Below are 9,167 nucleotides of genomic sequence, written 5' to 3' on the forward strand. Positions count from 1 at the left end.
GAAAATGAGTAAATCTATAACTAACCATAAAACCTGTACAAGCATTTTCTGAAACGCAAAAAATAAGGCTGCTGTTCACGTTTGACTGAGAGCTCGTGTCTGTGTGGGTGCAGATTTTAGCCGCAATCGGCTGCAGAGTTCGTGCGGAGTCGACGTGAGAGGCCTCTCAGGACAACTGCCCAGCGGCTTGGGTGACGTCACTGTTAGTGCTGCTATGTCAGTTTTACTGGATATTTGAATCAGAAGGACAGACAGCAGAGATGTGTGACCAGAGTCATTAGCATCAATAAGTTCTATGGAACGTCAGCGTTTGTATTCCTTTGGTATTCAAGTATTTAGTTTAATTTAATTTTTATTAGTCACATGCAAGATATACAGTAAGACCATAAACTACTGTGAAATGTAAGGTGGCCAGCTCTGCCAGGACAATGAAAGACATTAAAAGTAATAATATAATACAAAGTGAAGTTATACTGTATAAAATAAATAGAACAGAGATGTGCAAAACAGATCAAATAAAATAAAGTGTGAATTGCATCGATAAGGAAGTAATATCAATTAGAAGCATATTAAAGTTAATCTGTCTAACAGCTTGAGAGTAGAAGCTCCTTCGGAGCCTCTCACGTCTCACAGAGACACAGCAGAAGTGGTTTCCAGACCTCAGCCTGGCTAAGAGGTAGTTGTTTGGGTGAGTTGTATCCCTGCAGATTCTGGCAGCTCTGCTCCTGCCTCGTCTGAGGTATGTGTCCTGCAGGGAGGGCAGATCAGCTTTACAGATCGTTTGGCTGAAAGTACCGAACGTACTCTCACAAATCTCCACTATACATCCAAACAGTTTCATATCACAGAGGACTCAACTGGTTGGTTGAAACAAAATCCCGGTCTGGACTTTTACTCTCTGTTCATATCATTTCTAAAGAATCCCAAAAAGGGTGATTTTTGAAGGCTTGCCCTTCAGGTAGCAGAAAAGACGTGTTTTAAAGTCGTAGGAGAGCATGACAAGAGCAATACCACGTACAGCCAGGGATACCTGCTGTGGGCGGCATGTTCAGACCTCGCAGCTGGGAGGGACTGTGGACTGTCTGGCAGGGAGTTTGGGGGGGTGCAAGAACATGGACCGACTCTGGGTCCCCAAGAACCAGATTGGACATTATTTACCCTAGGTTATGAATTGGCCACTATGAGAGATTGTCCTGAATTTTTAATGATAATTACAAATCCCTTTAAGGTCAGTGTGTGTGTCTACAGTATGATTAAGCTTCAAAGGATTAAGCTAAAATCATTACAGTTTTAATAGTTGTGGGTGAAAACACAGCTGTGCGGTAATTTAAAATCCTTTTTGGAATTCCTTTGTTAATGCAGTTATCAGCGTTGGATGTTGTGTCAGCAGCGTTCATCACGAAGCATGGTCACCCGGTTTGTCAATGCATGTCTTACTGGCTTAATTTGCAGTGCATGAGATTCTCATTCGCTCTCTGCAGTGTGTAGAATATGGAGAATGCAGCAATATTACAGAATGAGCAATATATATATATATATATATATATATATATATCCATCCATCCATCCATTTTCCAAACCGCTTATCCTATTGGGTCGCGGGGGGTCCGGAGCCTATCCCGGAAGCAATGGGCACGAGGCAGGGAACAACCCAGGATGGGGGGCCAGCCCATCGCAGGGCACACTCACACACCATTCACTCTCACATGCATTCCTATGGGCAATTTAGCAAGTCCAATTAGCCTCAGCATGTTTTTGGACTGTGGGGGGAAACCGGAGTACCCGGAGGAAACCCCACGACGACATGGGGAGAACATGCAAACTCCACACACATGTGACCCAGGCGGAGATTCGAACCTGGGTCCCAGAGGTGTGAGGCAACAGTGCTAACCACTGCACCACCATGCTGCCCCTATATATATATATATATATATATATATATATATATATATATATCTGTCTTTTTCTCTCTCTGTCGCTCCCTCTACGTGTAAAACACTTCAGGCCACAACTGCATACAAACAAGTAAGACCAGTAATGAAGGCGCCATCTTAAGCTGAACTTGAAAGTGTTCATGCAAGTAGTGCATTAGAGGCCAACAGAGTCATTGCAAATGCTGCTTTACTTTCAGTTGCCTTTTCCACGTAGGATCCACTGGGATGCGAGAATTTGTCACTGAAATTAGCCCCTGACCCAAAACGTGCAGGCTTCCTCATGGAGAGAGTTTTCCTCTGTGGAAGGCAAGGCCACCTGACTCCTGGCTGTCCCCCAGATCCCAGGAGTGCTCAGTCCTCCCAGCCCAGGTCACATACATACGTGTTTGAAACATTACATTTGTATATTAACCTCACCATCACATGCTAAAGATGCTAAATTTAGTTGAAGTTGAAATGTGTCAATGTATCAGAGAAGCTACAACCAAATCTGTATGCATTGAACAGCATTTATGCTTATTATTTGAACAAATATATGTAACATGTTTTGACTGATGCAGAGAAGTTCTCCCAGAATGTCTCCCTCTGGAAGGCTGAATGATGATTTTATGGTGAATGTCCCGGTGACGTACAGTATGCTTCTCACAGGAAATATTTAAACTTCTAATTACCAGGCAGCACATAATTCAAAACTGCAGTCAGGGGTAATACTGAATTCCGATTAATACCAGAGGCAAGTTTTATTTTTGGGGTGGAGAGTCACATTATTTCATGCCACACGGAAACTGGTCTGAAAATATGTCAATTCAGTCGATCAACTGTGGTCTAAATGATCAGGAATATTTTCATTTATCTTTCTATAAACCCAGATGGCCCTACATATTTCAAAGAGGCATGTTTGGAGAGCTGAATTCCACTTCAGGCCAACTCTGGTCCACTGTTGTTAGATGGTTTGTTACCATCTTCCTGATTCCTGCAGATTTCCCTCTACCTGTTGCCCCGGAAAGTTGATGCATCACCACAGGTTAAAGTGTCAGTGCTATTTTACCCTTGGGTACTAAGTAGAAACCATTCAGCTGCACCATTAGCTAATATCTTTTAAGTCACCTTTGGATACAGGTGCTGCTAAAACCTAAAATAAATACATAATTTGAAACAGACGAATGGCAAACCCTTTGTGCCCCATACAGGCAAATGGCTAATCAACCAGGGACAAAGGCCGACCTGCACTGAACTTGGTAATCAGTCTGATCAAGTCAAATTGCGTGACTGGCGTTGTGATACTGGTGTTTGTTCACCACGGCAACAAGAAATTCAGCAGAACCTGTGATGTTTTTGCCCCCTTTCACTCATGAATGCAAGAGCAGAATCTACTTGATTCACCGTCAGTAAAATAAATGGAGGGTCTTTTGAAATAAGGGTGGCAAAAGGTGAAAGCTGTGGTTCGAAAGAAGGATTGCAATGCAACAGCCATGACGGTCATGATATCACGAAAGGCTCTTTTTTTGATCGTGAGCTACACAAAGAGTGGTGCTAATGAGGGAAATAACTGCATGCCGATAGGAAAGGTTGGACCGTCGCGGAGAATGAGGCGGCTAGAGGCAGCAGCACTGCAGACAAGGGCATGTGCACTGAACTAAAAAGGGGGCTGCAGTTTTGGATCCCCACTGAAAGAGAATGGATGAATGAGTGTTTCCTTTTACAGAAAGGTGTGGTGTAGTAGGTAGCACTGTGGCCTCCTACCTCTGGGACCTGGGTTTGAGTCTCTGTCTTGGTTCTGTGTGTGGAGCATGTTCTCTTGGTTCTGTGTTCTGTGCAGGTTCTCCCTGTGTCATTGTGGGGTCCACCCCCAGTACAAAAATATGTACTATAGATTATGTACAATAATCTACGTACAATAGATTATTCGGAGTTACTGAATTGCCCATATGTGAGTGTATCCTAAGATAGGTCAGCATATCATCCTAGGGTCTTTCACCTACCTTTTGTCCATAAGGTCCAGACCCCCAGAACCCTGAATCGAACAATTGGTTTCAGAAAATGAGTGGATGGAGCTGGTGTGATGCGCAGCTTCTCATTTGTAACACACAATCTCAAAAGCCTTTATCGCAAAACAGCTTTTAATCTCCATAATAATTAGTACACGTCTGAGCCAGTAACACAGTGACTGATGGTCTTTTAATACATATGAAATTAGTTGAAAAATGTGGGAAGTAATGATTATTTCAGTCCTTTCAGTCCAGTAAGGCATAATCAATTGTCTGTAAAACAAGGCTGTTGTCCTTTGCCACATTATATTATATATTATATTATTACATTTGTGGTGGCCCCCAGCCCCGGATGCAGTTTGTGGACACGTGCATGAAAAATCCTGCGTCACATCTGATCGTATCATCTTCTGCTAAACAGATTGCATGTTGGATGTTCAAAACACAGAGCCAACAGCTTTTCGTGTGGAAAAAAAAAACATTTGCCTTTGTGAAAATGAAATAAATGTCATGAACATTCAGTTATAATGTAAAGACGCACTATGTTAGAAAATGTGCCTGATTATAGCAATAAGGCGAAAAGCATAATGTTGTTTCATATGTATCTGATATTTTAGGGGAAAAGGTGTTAATTCACAAGACAGACAGTTAGTGTGCCGATTGTGTTTCCCTAACCTTGTTCTGAAAAACAATTTTAAAAAATGAAAAGCAATTATGTATATGCAGTTTTCTTCCACAACCAAAAATTTCACAAAGATCTGTGTATTCAGACAGCAGACATTATATGTGAATTGTTAGTCTAGCTGTTTATACAGGATAGGGATACAGCATATTGTCCATTTTGACCAAAAGTACAGCAGCATGTATTAAATCAGATTAACCGAACATACAGAGTCGGAAACTGATCGCTTGCTGTTTTATTTAACCTACTTAGCTGGAACTGTGCGCTGAGCCCTGGAGGATTTAACATTTCTAACTGTCAAAACGAATTAACCGTCACAAACGCAGGCTAAATCCCCGGCAGTTTTCCCTGAGTGACTCACACTCGTGTCACTCTCTGAAAAGTTTCTGTTGACATTTCAGACTCCTCAGCTTGAACAAAGTAAGTAACTATCGTCATTCCTCTCTCTCTGCGGCAGAGCAGTGGGCTTCAATGCACCATGAAATATCTCAGCACTACCTTCACTTCACTGCCTTCACAGCTCAGGCTCTCTCCTTCAGAGGGAAGCCGCCGATATGATTAGCGAAGTCACAGGGCTACTCAGTGGGTCACGCCGATAAAGTGTTCTGTTTTGCATAATCTACCTGTCGTTTACCCTCATCTTGGTAATTACTAACATTCCATAATAATTATTTTAGACAGTTCAGAGAAATTACGTCCTTTACAAAGCAGGTGGGAGATTGGTTGTACAAATGGTGAGATATGCCCCAAGTCTTGATCGCCCCGCCCATCAGTAAGTAAAGTTCACCCGTTCCATTGGTGTCTGAGATCCTGTGCTTTGTAACAAAGATGATGTATTATTAAATGTCATTTTTCACACTAACTTCTCTCCTTAATGTGATGCACAAACTATATATGAACTATATTCTTGTACCATATTTTATGAACATAAGAGATGAAAGACAGTATGTATTATATGGCCTATCCTTCGAACTAATATATATTTTTGAAATATAACCTGTTTTCCTTCCTGCTGCAGGCCGGTTCGGTTACGTAGGCTTAGGCTAAATATCCACCAATTTGTTATTGAATTATTATTAATTCATGTTATTATTTTTTTTTCAGTGCCTTGCCGAGTGTACTATGTAAAAGCTGATTACAGCTCTGGTATCTTCCAACGAGATGCTATCAAACGAAGGAAACACAGCCACTCTGCATTCCGCATGGACGGGACCGATGAAAAACGTGAGCGCTGGGAGGGGCTCCGCCCGGCTGCCTGTCAGAGATGGCCACGGCACTTGCTGCTAAATCCCAAACAGATCCGTCACATTTAGATTGCAGACAGTGAAATCTCCCAGTAGCAGCTTTAGAATGAATCACGGCTCCGCGGTGAGTAACTGTAAATGACTGGGGAATAGAAGCCTACGTATGGGGGGGGTGGGGGGGGGGTGGGCTGGAACAGCGGCTCACGCAGGACACTCGCAGATGGCTCAAACCCAAACCTGACACCCGCTGATTCACCAGCAAGCCGCACGTACCAGTGTGCGTAACTCTCCCCATCAGTTTTGGGGATGCAGGTTCAGGCCCCTCTAAATACAACTGCAATAGGGTGTGCTTCAGTACACATCAGGAAAACAAAGTGCTCTCAAAGAACAATAATAATGACTCTTTTCACGTATTGTTACATAATGGCTGTTGTTAATGGGAATTACAGTCCTGGGGCAATTAGGGAGCTCGTTATGGTAAGACCACAATGCCAGGGTCAGCTACAAAAATAGACCTGGGACCCTGCTGAATGATTAGTAGATTCCTCGTTTGGATAAATTTCCTGGTATTGGGAGCCGTTTGACCTGATTTACTTTGATTAATCTGCCCCTTTTAAGCTAACCAAAGTCCACCTGCGACACTTTGTATGATTTCCAGAGTGCAGTGCAGGAGTTCACAGGACAGGAGTTTGAGGGAAAGGCGAGGTGAGCATGTGGATGATGACTGACGGAGGAACACAGTGATGAATCAGCACACACACACCTCCCCCAGACATGCTGACTGCTCACTCGCTCGCTCGGGCGTTCGGAGTCAGATGAACCTGAGAAGGATCCCATCCGAGCATCCCCTTCTTCAGAGCAGATGGCGACGTTCTGGATGGATAGTTTAAAGCACTTCACAGTGAAATATGCTCACCTTACCTTGGCCAGCCTGTGACGTCCTCTCAGGTTTAACACCCTCTATAGTGTGGACTACCTGTGCAGGACAGCAGCCTTGCACAAGTATGGGAAAAAAACCCAGTAGGCAGCCATTAGCTGGTGATGATTCATTGCCCTGGGGGACTTCAGAACTCCTGAGAAGGTTGCTTATGCTGTAAAACTAGAAAAACTAGTAAACTTTGTGCTTTTTCATGACCGGCTGCTCTCAATCTTTAACCTCTCCTGCCAGTAGAAAAGGAGCTGTGTGGATGTAAGGTGTTCATTTTGGCAGGTTTTCATCAGATCATTTACGTAAATGTATCAATTTATGTAAATGATCTGATGCACACTGACACACAGTCAGTCCACTCTAACTACAGAGTTGGATCATCTCGTAGGTCCACCTTCATCGTCCCCCACATTCATGCTTCTCTTTATTTGGGTCTCAGATATGGGTTCAGTGAGACTGAAAAACTATGTTGTTTTCTAACATTGACCACTGTCAAGTAATACGGACTCTAAGTGCCTTTTCAGTTGCAAACCTCCCACTGTATGACTGTAGTGTGAAGATCAGGAAAGTAATACTTGTGGTGGATCACATTTAACCGAATAAGTCACATTGATGGATACATCAATCATGCCATTAAATACACAGCAAACAACCATATTCATTCAACGTGAATGTCAACATAAGCCACCTATCCCAAACCTGCGTGAACAGGGGGACGTTATGTGGATGACATACTGAGCCAGGGGCTGAAACTAGAAATTCAAGCAAAGCGTGTGAAGATATGATAGATGACTGCGAGATGACTCCCGTAGACTATTTCAAGAAAGACTGACACAATCGCTTGTGTCTGCACTCTGAATCTTGCACCAGAAGTTGATTACAGAACTAAACCCAAATAGATGCAAGGATACAGTTCTACCAAAGGCAGAATGGTCAATGCGATCATTTTCCCAATAGCATATGGCTGTGAAACCTGGACACTGATAAAGGCAGACAGGCGAGGGATAGATGCATTTCAGTAGTGCTGCTGGAGACGTCTGCTACATCTTCCGTGGACAGCAAGAATGACAAACTAAGTAGTTCTGGAACAGATCAAACTGAAACTCTCATTAGGGTAACAAAACAAAAGCTCTCCTACTTTGGACACATTACTCAAAGCGAAACACTGGAGAAGGACGTCATGCTTGTAATGGTTATTGGCAAAAGAGGACACACAAGAACTCACAGGCTAGACACCATCTAGGAAGATGCTGGACTGAGTATAGAAGAATTGAAAGAGTGCGATGGATTGTAAGACATGGAGAGAGTCGTACTCGAGTGAACGGAAGATGGAGATGATGCAGTTCTAAATGTAGTTGAAGATGTTTCCGAAGACACTCTCTTCAGCAAAACAGAAGGGTTTGGTCTCAGTACAGCTACACATCACGCTAAAATAAACTCTGAAGTACTGGCTCATAAACAGCATCAATGTGACATTGTCTGAAGGTGGTGGAGGGACATGGGTCTTACTGGACAAGGTCACACATCCCCCATCTTGAAGCATCCTTGCAATGCAAAGACACCCCCAGTTACCAGAGGATGATGTGCAGTTACTCTTTGTACTTTCGCCAGCTTATTCTTTAAAGAAGGCTCCTCCGAGGAATCTTTTAGCCAGAACTGAAGGTATGCATTGATGTCACTTTCCCGCTGGAACACTCCCCTTTAAAAGCACTGATAGGCATGCTGCAACATGGCTGATTTTAGTCAGGAAAACGGCAAAACAATTATCTACTTAACTCTCACACCTACCTTGGGGTCAAGTTGACCCCAAAGGCACATGTCAGGCTTTTCTCATAGTAACACAATTATTGTAGGAACGTGTAAGAGTTAAATTAAAGGAGAAGGATCTGTACCACGTAACAAAGGACCAGTGGGCCATGGACATTGATATGTGACCAGGAATCATATTTTGTAGAAACTTCTGGATAACTGTAAACTTGCTCTGTAGGCTAGCTAGCACCAACTAAACATTCCTGACTTTGTCGAACGCATGAAGGATGTTTTATAATATATGTTGACAAAATCTTTAGCTACACAGAATATAAACGATGCTAAATAGCTTAAAGGTATGATTTCACCCAAAGATCCAACATAACTGACACAAAATGACAACCACAAATCCACATTTTGGAGCCTGGTTTCCAGTCGTTTCAACGATTCAGTTGTTTCTTTAGTTTTTCAGCAGTCTGTAAAAAAATAGCTGACTTCTCTATTTCAAAATCAGTCACATAAGAGCATGTTTCCATTTTAGTTGTGTTTTTTTCAGCAACCTAGCTGAACGTTAATGCCTTCTTGCCACTCAGAGTGTTTAACCACAGTGACGTCATGTGCACACCCTCTACAGGCTCCAGA

Source organism: Brienomyrus brachyistius, chromosome 7 (genome assembly GCF_023856365.1).
Source record: "Brienomyrus brachyistius isolate T26 chromosome 7, BBRACH_0.4, whole genome shotgun sequence".
Lineage (NCBI taxonomy): Eukaryota > Metazoa > Chordata > Actinopteri > Osteoglossiformes > Mormyridae > Brienomyrus > Brienomyrus brachyistius.